At 35.4% G+C, this 13684-nt stretch overlaps 1 long non-coding RNA gene across 1 annotated transcript; it reads left to right on the forward strand.

Annotated features, from left to right (window-relative positions):
• Positions 1 to 4733: 4733 nt before the first annotated feature.
• LOC107765569 (uncharacterized) lies at positions 4734 to 12524 on the forward strand. Its single transcript, XR_001643463.2, has 4 exons — positions 4734 to 5002; positions 5465 to 11624; positions 11706 to 11819; positions 12179 to 12524. It is a non-coding gene; the product is annotated as an uncharacterized LOC107765569 (long non-coding RNA).
• The last annotated feature ends 1160 nt before the right edge of the window (positions 12525 to 13684 follow it).

Here is a 13684-nt window from a genome sequence, read left to right on the forward strand (position 1 = left end):
GGATTCGTGGGGGAATGGGTAATCGGGTTTTGGTCCGAACCTCGGATTTCGACCACGTGGGCCCGGGGGTGATTTTGAATTTTTGGGTAAAACTTTGGAAAAACTCATTTTCATGCATTGGAGTTGATTCATTTAGCACTTATTGATGTAATTAAGTAACTTGTGACTAGATTCGAGTGGATTGGTGGTGGAATCAAGGGGTAAAGCTATAATTGAGGCTTGAGTGGTGTTCAAAGCTTCGAAGCAAATGTTTGGTCTAACCCCTAGCTTGAGGGATTAGGAGTTGAGTCATACTTGCTACTTGCTTCTTGTTGAGTACGACGTATAGGCATGATGACGAGTATCTATACGTTGGTGTCAAGCATGACCGTGGGTCTTAAATTGAAAGTTGTTGTGTTCTTGAATGACACTTTGTATGCTTTAATTAATGATCTTCTATGATTGAGCATTTCCATTAATTGAACTGAGTACCAGCTAAGTGAGATTGGTTATAGCTGATTCTCCCTTGTCGGGATGACTATTTCGATATTGTTGTTCCCTTGCCGAGAAATTTTTATATTGCGTTTGTTCCCTTACCGGGAAGTTATTATATCACTTATGTTCCCTTGCCGGGATTTCTTGTGATTGTGTGATGAACTGTAAAGGGGAACGGGTGGTACGCCTACCACAAGATAATAAAATGGGAGCGGGTGGTATGCCTACCACAAGATATGATGAAATGGGAGCGGGTGGTACGCCTTCCAAAAGATATGATGAAATGGGAGCGGGTGGTACACCTACCACAAGATATTATGAAATGGGAGCGGGTGGTACGCCAACCACAAGATATTATAAAATGGGAGCGGGTCGTACGCCTACCACAAGATATTATGAAATGGGAGCAGGTGGTATACCTACCACAAGATATGTTATGGTGTGAAGTCATGTGTAATTTTTTGTAATTCTTTCTATTTTTTTTTATATGTACTTATATATTTAGGAGTTATTCTTTTTTCGGTCAAGTTAGGTTTAAGGTCTAAATTTATTATCATTATAAATTAATACGTATACTGTAACTTATCTGTGTTTAGCACATAGTTGGGGAGAGCAATTGCTTTAACACACACCACCACTGGGCGAGTCCATGTGCACCATTTCACGGATTGGTGAACAAAAAATACTGCCAATTCTCGAGGCAATGAGGAATGTCTTACGCGAAAAACTCACAGCAGAGACGGTTTTACTTTTTTTGGAGAGGGAGGTGATACTACGGGTGTTTATCGGGCGGGCTGGGACGGGCTGAACGGGGAAAATATCAGCCCGTTTGGTTAGCGGGCGGGTTGGTTAACGGGCTGGGAAAACGGGCTCTTGGCGGGTTGAGAAATTTTGGGGTTTTTAGGGCCCGTACGGGTTCGGGCTTAGCGGGTTCGGGCGAGCCGGGCTCCACTTTGTTTTTAAAATTAAATTTTATTTTTCTTATTCAATGTTATTGATAGTTAAGTATTTGCAAACTTTTAAGGGATAGAATTAAACCTTGAAGTTTAAAGTTTAAAGTTTTAAATTTGAAATTTGTATTTTAAAATTATAAAATTGAAATTAGAAAGTAAGTGGCTACAACAAATTATTTAATAAGAGTATAAAACCAATAAGCAATATAAGGAACAAACTCCGAAGGCTTTCATTTATATTTTTAATACTTCAAATTAATTTGCAAGTTCTTTTTTTATTTTTTTATTTTAGAACTTTCAAATTAAAAGTTTACAATAATTATAAAAAATAAGAAATAGTACATCGCATGCTTTGCATCATTTTTGTAAGTTCTTCCATGTCAACATGAGGTTCTTGGTTTCCGGCATTGGTTGAATCGGAATTATAAACCATTATATCTCCAATTTCTTGGTCCTCCTCTTCGTCTACCTTGTCACGCCCTTGATTCCACCGTTCTGATCTTATCCAATCCCTGAAGCACACTAGAATTTTCAAAGCGTTGATGCTCAATGAATGAGGGTATCTCTTAGCTGCTCCCTTGCTTGGCTAAATGCGCTCTCTGATGCGACTGTTGAAATCGACACATTTAGCACGTCTCGAGCCATGGCCGAAAGAACAGGAAGTTGATTTGAGTTGCTCCTCCACCAACCCAGCGGTAGAAAATCCTTTTCGAGGGGCTTTGGTGACTTTTGCAAGTAGAATTGTAGTTCATCAATATTCCTACTACTGGTTTGTTGATGCTCTCCTAGTGTAGACCAAATCAGATAATCTTGAACACAATCATCATCATCCATAGTTGTTCCAGATGTTGAAGGATTAGTTGAAGGAATATTTGCACTACAACCGAAGAAGCATCAACAATGTTAGCATAATAATTATATAAAGTTTGAAATGTGTGTGTAGCTCAAAAATACAAGTGTCAATATCAGGAGTTTCAGTTGGTCCAATATCCATATAAGTATATAAAGCTCTAATTAATTGGCGACACTTTATCATTTTGACAATAGAGTTTAAAATAGCACCAATTAGGTAAATATAGGGAATTGGGTAGAAATACTTTTTAAACTTATCTAACATAGATTCGACAATAGTAGCATATCCTTCTTTCTGCTTCAAATTATGTAGTAAAAGAGAAATTTCAGCAATATGAACTAAACCATTTGAAATGGTAGGATAATAAGATCCAGAAAACTCAAGTGTAGCCACATAAAATTTTTGTAAAAATTGTACAACACCATGAATGACTTCCCAAGTTCTAGATGTTAATAAACGGTTAGGATCGGTACAATGAGAATTAACAACTTCAGTTATATGCATTCTATATTTATAACAACATCTTAAGAACAAATAAGTATAATTCCACCTAGTAACTATTTCTTCAGGCATGAGTCTTGGTTTTAGTCCGTAGTGTACACATTTTTCCTTAAATGTATTTAATCTAGCACTTCTATTATTTTCTTGAATTACACCAACAACTCTCCTAACTAAAGTAATTTCATCTCTAAATAATTCAAGGCCACTATTCACGATCAAGTTATAAATATGACATGCATATCTAACATGAAATATTTCAAGAAGTGGTGGGCGTAGATGCAATTTTAATATTATAATAACAACATTGTTGTTAGAAGCATTATCAAATGAAATACACAAAACTTTTTCTGCAAGATTATAAAATATAGCAACTTCATGTATAGTATTACTTATAAATGCACCAGTATGACTTTGATCTCCATCATATTTAAAAGCAGTAATACGTTTTTGCATACAAAAATTATCATCTATCCAATGGCATGTAACAGTCAAATAATCATTTCCATTCACAGCACGACCAATATCAGAAGTAAGAGAAATTTTACAAGAAAGACTTGCGAACAAATAACGTATATATGTCTCATATTGTCCAAAAAGCCTAAAGATATCAGCTCTACAAGTACTCCTAGGAATGCCTTTAAACATAGGTTACAAATTCTTTGAATATAAGTAACAAGATACGGTGAAGAAGCAGAACCAAAAGGTAAACAACCTGAAAACAATCATTTTAGCTAATTCTTTCCGATCTTTCTTAATATCGTATTTCCCAAATAACCCTCCAGTATTCGATTTAAGTTTTTGTTGCCCAGATGATCAATCTACTCCCCAATCAAGAGGGTGTTTCTCTTCCATATGCCTACGAAGTTGACCCGTCCCCCTCCTTTACCAGACTCATGTTTATAATGTTCATTATAAATTTTACATTTTACATAATTTTTTTGATCTTCTAGTCTTTCAAAAAACATCCAACACTTACTTCTTAATCGTCGATTCTTCTTAATAGGGAGTGGAGGCCTACTTGTTGCACCCCTAACATTTTAAATTTGACTAGCATTACAAGGTGTAGGTGGTGGTGTTCAAGATTATCGGGTGATTGAATATTATCTAACATATCATCTAAATCATCATCTACACCAAATTTTTCTTGCATTCACTCATAATCTACATTTAAATTTTCAGGGAAACTTTCAGAAATATGTGTAAAGCTACTAGAAGAACCAACACCACCTCTTGTGCTTTTTAAAGTTTTCTTACTACCACCTCTACTAGTGCACGCTTTTTTGGCCGTACTAAGTAAATTCATTATGTAAATTAAAGTAAGATTAAATTAAGAAATTAAATAAATAAACTAAATTAATAATTTTAAATAATAAAATAAGTGTACACCAAATAAGAGAAAGAGATGGAACGAGTGTATCGGAATTTCGGATGCCGCACTAATTTTGAATTTTTGATATCAAAAATCAAACTTCAATTGATAGACCGAAACTTGATAGTTGATACTTTATACTTGAATACTTGATACCACACTTCACTTGAATACTTAATATTTGATAATAATAATTTTGTAATGGCTAAACAAAATAATTGATGAAACTTGATATAATAAATAATTGAGAATTTGAGATTTGAGAATTTAAGAACTATAATATCAAGAGAGACTTGAGACTTGAGAGAGAATTGGAGTAGTAAGAGAGTGAATTGTGAGAAAAAATGAAGAAGAAGGGGGGCTATTTATAGATTTTAAAAGATTAAAAATGTAATTTTTCAATTATTAGGGATGAGAGAGCTATATTTTTAATGAGGGAGGGGGGCCGAAATGGCCATTTTTGCAAAATCTGGCCGTTCCCCAATGGTTTCTCAATTTGATCGTTAGGAACGGTCCAATTAATTTAAGAAAAGAAATTCCAACGGTAACCGGGCTGCAGCCCATGTTCAACCCGTTAAGCGATGTCGGGTTAAGCGGGTTAGGTGCACCGTTAAGCTGAACGCTTACGTCCAAAACCCGGTCCCCCTACCAACCCGCCCTAATTGCTACAGTACCGGGCTGACCCTGGCTGAAGCGGGTTTAAAACGGGTCAGCCCGGCCGGATTAACAGGTATAAACTATGAAAAATTTTCATTCATTCAATTCGCATTGCTGGAACAAAAGGCAAAGGAGCCACTGCTTCATTCCTCTCCAACTTGCTGAATGCAGAAGGCTACTTTGTTGATATACTCGGTAATTTTGTTGATGATTTTTTTTTTGTAGCAGCGTTTCTTATTAGTATGAGCTTTTGTCTATTGAATAGAAGATGTTTTGTCTATAGCCGGCTTGATTCTTGAGAATCTACGTCTCAGTCATTTTCAGGGGATTTTCCTTTCTTTGAAAAACCATCGGTATTATTGTTTGCTGAAATGTTTAATTAATGGTTTCTATTTCTGGTTTTGATTTTAGATTTTAGCTTTCTCCAGTCCTTTGAAGAAATTAGTAGCTAAGAGCCTAGGACTTTCATGTTTTTAGTAAAGTCTCGTCATTTTTCCTCAATTGGGAGAGGCACTCACTGCTGTGACTGTAAGCCTATTTGCTGAAGGAAGTGTTGAAATTGCAGTTATGAAGTTCAAAGATGTTTACTTGCTTTTTTCCCTCGTATACTATATTTTATATATAGCAGGTATATGTTTATTCATTTATTTATTTCAGATAGTATATGTTTATCCTGAAGGGGAGACTTGGCGTAAGTGATAAAGTTGCCGCCAGGTGATCAGCATGTCACGGGTTCGAGCTGTAGAAATAGCCTCTTGTGGAAATGTAGGGTAAGGCTGCGTACGATAGACCCTTGTGGTCCAACCCTTCCCCGTACCCCGTGCATAGCGGGCGCTTAGTACGCCGGGCTGCCCTTTTTTAGTATATATTCTTGCTGCTGATGTTGTTTATTGGAATACAAGTTTAGACCTTAGTAGATATTTGGTCTTCCTTTATAAATACAAAATTTTCTTTGCCACTTGTGTTTCCATCTATTTTGTCTCTTCTACTATCATACAGGTTGGATTAGGATGAACACGAGATGCAATAAATGTTACACTTGGTTCATCCTTTTAGTTGAATACTACTCAAAGGTTTAGCCTAATGTGTTTGTTACTTTCTTGTGGTGGTATGTTTTTTCAGACACGAGGCTATTGGTTCATGCCCCAGATTCTACTTTGCTAATTCCATCCTCAAAATTTCGGTTATTGTTACGCAATACAAACTTTATCCAGTTTCATGTTGAATGGAATTACTATGACCTGCCATTAACTTGTAATGATTGACGATTAAAGGCTTCTAGAACTTGTTATCAAACATCTGATCATGTTCATGACTTTGAAAATTACTCTTTTGAAGTTATAGTCGAAAAGTACTTTTCTAGAAGTTATAATACTACTAGACAGGTACCTAGTCTTATATTCTCAATGATAAATGCAAGCAAGTCAAAAGATGCAACTTCTATATGTACTCAGTGAGTACTACTCACCAAGTTGTCTCCTCGTTTCCTTACTTCATGGTTTAAATCTTTAGGCTCATCTTCAATTTCGTGATCGCTATAGAATCAGTCCAGCAGGTTATTTTCTTTGGAGTTTTAACGTCTTAGACGCTGGTATTATTTTCATTATGTCTTCCTGCATCAAGGTGTACAAAAGCTTAGAAACTTATGTTTGGTTACCATTTTCTCATGGCTGTCCTAATTTCCAAGCTAATTTGATCTCATCTTATTTGCTGTTGGATCAATTATGCTTTGTTTGTTTAACTTGTTTAACATTTCAGCTGGTTTTAGGAGGTCTTTTCCTTTGGCATATTGAGTACACTCCTCGTAGGAAATGTCTTCACCTATAGTGCTAGCATCTGATCCTGGAAATGAAAGGTTATTGAGAGGTTTCTATGAAGTGAGTGGCACACTTATCAATTGTCCGATATAGTGATCCAATGACTTACTGATGGGGATGCACTGATTTTCATAGGTTGTTCATGCATGAAAGAATAAGTCTCTATCTTTTTCTTAATTCCAGTCTGTTAATATAACAAAAATGCAATTGCCTGCATTTTCACAAATAGTGTAGTCGATTAACTTCTTGATGTGAAATTATTCATTCTTGGATCTATTTTTGAAAATATTTTAACTGCTACATTTGCAGCATTGTGCCTTAATAAGCAAGGTTAGGACTCAATTTCTTTACTCATCACTTCAATAACAAATTCAAGTTGTTAGTTATTATGTTGAGATGTATATTTATTCATTAAATTACAAATTCAAAACTCTTCGACTCCTTTGGATATGGAGATCCTGACATGCTTGTTTTTTTGTATAAGAAGCATTAATGATGTTTTGATACTTCTATTAATTGATTAATTCATACATGCATTCATATTTGTTTCCAGCAGGGCCTGCACATGTGAGATTGATTCTTTGACCAAGCAGTTGGAGAGATTCTTTTTATAGATGACAAATGAGAGCAATATCATGTTAAATTGTGTCCATCTCATCTAAATATTTAAGTTGTTAGTTTGGTTCAAATTCCAACCGAGATAAAAAGAGCTAGGTGATTTATTCCCATCCGTCTAAACTTTGTTCGATAGAGTCATCTAATAACAAGTAATCCATGCTGGTGGAAGTTAGCAGGTAAGTAGTGTTAGTGTTTCTGACATGATGTCGGCGGATGCACAAAAATTCATGAATTACTATGAGTAGATGACTATAAAGATGTCAATGATGAAAGGGAAGATCCTGATTCTTGTAGTGGAACTAACCTGTATTTGTCAGTTAATTATAGAGACTTCCGTTAATATGAAGAGCACCGACCATTGGTTTTAATAGAAGGGAGGAAAAAATGAAAAGCTTCTTCAGGTTTAAAGTTGGTTTTTGACATGCAGATGCACATGTTGAGAGGTAGTACTTCCTTTAAGATTTTCCTTTTACAACAATCTCATCTCAGTTCAAGACCCTGTACCCCTTGTTCAAGAGATTCTACATCAATGAAGCTAGTATATCTGTCTGCTATATATGATACTTCTGTCGTCCCTTCATATATTTTTTCACCAATCACTAAGTTGTCTTCTCTTTATGTATACATTTTTTTTCTTTATTTACATTTTTAATGGAACAAAATTGAAGCAAAGAACCCTTGCAGGCAATACGATTCAGGCCTAGTTGTCATTTTATATTATGCCTGGGTATGGATAATTGTAAGACTTAAAGAACCACTAGTTTTATAGAACCCTAATTTGTCTTAAACGACAAACATCATGTCTGGTTACTTACCGACATTGGGATGAATTGGGTCCTGATATAGAGGATTCATATCAGCTACTCCATCTAGGTTGGGATTGAGACGTAGTAGCTCGATTGATTTATCCTTTTTTTTTCTCTTCAATTCAAGCTATAATTTGATCAGTCTTCTCCTCTATTTTTCCTCATCCTGTTACTCAGTTTCCTACTTTTCAAAAGCTCCTGTACCTCCAGTGATGAATAACTTCAGGATATTCGAGATTCAGGCCCTTATCACTGCTATAGCACTGCTTGTTTAAGATTGATGCTTTATATGTTGACCCACTTCAAATGATATTAAAGCAGTATTCTATTCGTAGACTTCCAAAGCTGAATCCTTGCTATATAAACCACATTAGGGATGTGTCAATAGGTTGTCATCTGTTTCAGTCAGCCATTCATGTTGATGATCTTACCTGTTGATGGAGCATTATGTTTGTGTTAGGATCTTCCAAAGCCCTTGATTGTTTGAGTTCTTAAATGCGTTAGTAGGTTCAGAACCATGAAATTTCTGGTGCAAATGGAATAAGTCGATGATCACTTAGCTGTCACTTGGTTCGTATGAACCTAAAACTGTTTACTTTAATTAGACAAGTGATATTCCGAATATACTTAAGTTGTAAGTTCTTTTTACTTACGATTCGCTGAAGTCCATCTTACATAAACTCTTCATTTGCCTTGATATATACACTTGTGCCAAACAGGTATAACATGGGTATAGGTACTTCATATAGATCCTTCAAGATACACTAAAGTTTGCTAAAGGTTTAACCTATCCAACCAAGTACTTACCAGTTACCTGTACATGCTCATATCCAAGTTCATGCAACATAGTTTGAAACTTATGTTCTCTAATGTTCAGTTCTCTAGTTTGTGGATAAGGGACAACAGGAAAAACTACTACACCTAAAATGTATATCCTAAATTGTGGACTTTTGTATCAAGCACTATAAGAAACCTAAAAAAGGTAGACTCTTGCGAGCATAATGGCAATTTATAATGATTAGCACAAGAAAATATTAGTAGCAAAATTTTTAGAAAAAAAGAAGATAACTAGTAATACCTTTATGAAAACATTTGTAACAGGCTTTTTATTCACGAATAATTAGAGGGTCCACCTTCCATGAACACTCATGTGAGAATGCAAAAAATCTATTTATTCACAATGATATAATGAGCCCTATATACAACACATATTCTATTCTTATAACATATAGGACTAAGACATATTCTACTCCTACTACATATGGGATTAGGACATATTCTACTCCTACTACATATGGGACTAGAATATATTCTATTCCTATTACATATGGAACTAGGACTATTTACACATAACTATCTAACACTCCCCTCAAGCCAGTGCATACAAATCATATGTACCGAGCTTGTTACATATGTAACTAATACGAGGATAGGTGAGGGAGTTGGTGAAAATATCTGCAAGCTGATCGTTCGAGATACAAGGCCGCTAGAGCCCCCTGAGCAACAAAATCAGGTGGTTGCTGATAAACAGAAGTTGGCCGAAAGGTCGCCGGAAAAATTTGAAAAAGTGAGACTAAACCGAATTCCACACTACAAAATAGATTCTAAAACACCAGAGAAAACAAACTTTTCTGGAAATTATTGTTCACGCCGGAAAAAATAAAAGTTGTCAGAATTTGATGTAATTTATATGGATAAGATCGGAATCATTGGACGAGTAAGTTGTCCTGAAAAAGTTTTGTCAAGCTGGAATGGCTTACACGCGCCGGAAAAGTTGTTGTAGCTCGTCGGAACCAGGGTTCCGGCAGCGCGTGGAGGCGCGTGAAGGACTTTCTTCTTGAGCGATTGACTGTGGTTGTGTCGCCTGACTTTTTCGAACCAAATGGTAGTGTTGGTTTTTGCACAACACTTATTGATGGGGAGATAACGCAAATCAATCTTGAGTCGTCAACCGAAAAGACACACGGTGGCTGACTTTTCTGTTCCAATGGGACTGGAATTTCTGGGGTTTGGTCGCACAAGGGTTTCTGATCTAATGGTGGTACTAGTATATGCACAATACCGGTGTAGCAGTGATAAACCCGGGGAACAAGACGAAGTTGCCAGAAAATTACATGGCGATGAGATCTTTCTTCCCGGATGTCGTTGGAATGACGCACAACGATAATTTTCTCACTGAAGCTCTGATACCATGTGAGAATGTACGGGAGAAAAATCTATTTTATTAACAATGATGCAATGAGCCCTATATACAATACATATTCTACTCCTACGACATATAGGACTAGGACATATTCTACTCCTACTACATATGGGACTAGACATGTTCTACTCCTACTACATATGGGACTAGGACATATTCTATTCCTATTACATATGAGACTTGGACTATTTACACATAACTATCTAATAACTCATTTACGGGATTGATAATAGTGACTGAAGCCTTGAGGCATGATTAAATCCAAGACTTGTTCATCTGATCAAGCTAGATCTCTTTATGTTATATAACTGGAGTTAGAATTGAACAGAAAATGAATATTGATGGAATCAGTTTAAATTGTTGCATTCTGTGAAAATACCTTTACTTGTCACATTTCTATGGAGATTTTATTCAGTCGTAATCCGCCTTTAGCTGTTCAATTTTGGTTTTTCAATAATCAAGACAGGTATCTCAGTGTTTCTTCGGAATGATCATACTACTATGGTTTGCAGAAGTTAGAGTGCTTGCTAGTTCACGACTCATTATTACTCTAGTTTTATTAGGATTTATCTTTAATATGGTGAGATGGAGAAGTTCTGTTTCTTTCTAAAAAAAGATATGGTGCAGATGGAGAAATATGAAAAGATGTCACCCCCCCCTATTTAGTAGGGTAAGTTTGAGGTTTTACATTACCTTATAGGAGTAATAAAGAAAGTTTATTGAGGTTTCACTTTAATTTACCTTATTTAAAAAAAAGTTTATTGAGGTTTCACTATCTTTGCTTTAGGGTCCCGATGTCAAGACATTCTGCTATATGGTGTGGGGCTAGGAATGAGAGCTTGGAATTACATGGTGCCAACCACCTTAGTTGCTCACTAGTCGCCATCACCTAAAGGCTGAAGGAAACCCTCATTGAAATTACCCCTCTAGATAACTAAAAGGGCAGCTTCCAGGAAACGAAATTAATCATATTCTTGAGAGTACAATCATCTTTCTTGCACATTTGCATTATGTACCTTTTGCATGTGACTTACCCGTTTATGTTGATTGGAAGTTAGACATCAAAGATGAAGGACACATAAACTAGAAAATTGAGTATGGTTGGGTTAGACATAGCAGCTCGAGTGGAAAGATGTGTATTTTTTTAATTGGCATTTTATTTTTGCACGTAAAGTGTCATGATGTTGGCTCAGTGCATTACAAAAAGAATTAGGACATACCAAAGACAAGAAAAACAAATGCATTTAAGTGCTTGTTTGAGGTGTGCGTCAGTTTTTGTATGGTTTTCTTAAGGACTGAAGGAGCGGAGGGCCCTAAAAGGTTCTTACTCTCAAAAGATTGGTGAATGCACAAAATTGAGATACAAGATTGACGTAAGTGCCTAGTAGAGTGGCAAACAAATCTTTGTATTTTTCTGTCTTCTAAATTCAAAATATGATTGAATTTTTTTGCAGAGATGAGGAAGGGGGCTTGAACTAGCAAAGCATAAACACAGTCCTCCAACCGTTACAGGGAAGGATGGGGACAGGACATCCAAATGGGACATGGAAATCTATATAACAATCAAGGTAGTAGGTCCCTCTGCTCCCTCACCACCCACCCCCTTCATGTTATTGGATATCACCATCCCCCAAAACTCCCGAAATTTCAGCTCCCAAAATAAAATATGTTCGTTCATTTTGTACTTGCTAAAGCTGTGTGGTTATTGGTTCTTGATTCCTCATATAACAAAAAAAAAAAAAAGCAAAAAAGAAAAAAAAAATGAGAGTAGTGAATAAATTGGGAGTAATGGTAGAGCTCATACATTTCGTGGTGATCTTAAATGAGTGTGCAGATTTTGAAATGAATGAAGTTCGGAGGACCCCGCTTATTTACTATGTCTTGTTTTTAAAATTTGTCCTGCATTCTCATTAATGTTTGTGTGCAGGTTGCAGTATATGCTAACTAATGCATCACTCCCTCTGCCCTTAACAAGACATTCATTTCCCTATTGGAGTACTAAGCTTTACTTACTTCCACTTGGACAAAAAATGAAAATATAAAAAGAGAAAACGATAACTACCTTTTTATAGTTGGCCGCCAACTTTTGAAATAGAATTGAAAATTTTTATGACAAAAAGATGAGCTCAAATTTGGAAATCCTTGATAGTGGAAAACTGAAAAGTTGGTGATGTGCACGATGTATCAATTATGTCTCAATTTCAAACTAATTGAGATTGTTTGTATGAATTATTTATTTTCATTATATTCTATTTGGACCAGTCTTGATCTAATAGGATAAAATAATGTAGTATAAGTTATATGTTCTTAATGTTACACTTATTTCTTACAATGGGACACAACCTCAACAAGACGGAGAAGAATGCGGACGACAATCCTAATTAGTTAGTACTTATTGCTTATGTGGATTCTTTGCTTCCATTGTGTGATGTTTTTAGATTAATTTTCTTTGATTTTGAAAGATTGTTACTCTTTTGAAATAATTCTTCTATTTGATTTTAGGTCTACCTCTTTTTTTAGCACACTTAATTATGTTGTATCGTACCTATGGACTGATTTATTTGGAGTTCGATGTAGAAATTACAGTTCATAGCAAGCAACTTTCTCTTATTTTATATCTGTTGTCTGTGTGTGCGCTTTATACCCTTGGCCACGTGGCCAAGTTTATTTGTCCAATGTTGTATTATTACCCATCCATCCTAATATATACATTTTTACGACCCTTATCGTTTGGATAAGTTATGCATTAGAGGTTCGATATTGAATCCTAGATACTCCCTCCGTTCTCATTTAATTGTCATGTTTACTTAAAAAAATTGTTCCTAAATACTTGTCATTTTAGAAAATCAAGAAAGAATAGATTATTATTTTTTCCTTTATCCTTATTCTAAAATGTGAAAAGAGATTAATGTAGTAAAAACAAGTAGTAATAAATTGTGACCAAAAAATAAATAAGGGTAATTTAGTCAAATTATGCTTTTAATTAATATTTTTTAAGGGCGTGCAAAAGGCAAACATGAAAATTAAAATAGAATGGATGGAGTAAAATTGTTGCTTGTTACATTGTGTTAGGCTATAATGCGGAGGTGCAATTACACCTCCAAAACGTATAGTACCTCCAAAACGTATAATCTGTTGCGGAAGCCAAATGTATATAGTGTAAATAAGTCACAATTACTATACCAAAAATTATGACAGCCACCAAATAATAAATAAGACAATAAAGCAACAATAAAAGGAACACCAGAATTTACGAGGTTCGGCTAATTTTGCCTACTCCTCGGACACAACCAATATTTTATTTCACTCCAAAAATACAAGTGAAATAATACTAAAGAGAGAAGATACAAATGCCTTAAGAAGATAAGAAGACAAATGAGAGGTGTATTTAAATCCTAAACATTAGGCCTCCTTTTATAGGAAAAAATTCCCA

The sequence above is a fragment of the Nicotiana tabacum genome, chromosome 6, assembly GCF_000715075.1.
Source record: "Nicotiana tabacum cultivar K326 chromosome 6, ASM71507v2, whole genome shotgun sequence".
Taxonomy (NCBI): domain Eukaryota; kingdom Viridiplantae; phylum Streptophyta; class Magnoliopsida; order Solanales; family Solanaceae; genus Nicotiana; species Nicotiana tabacum.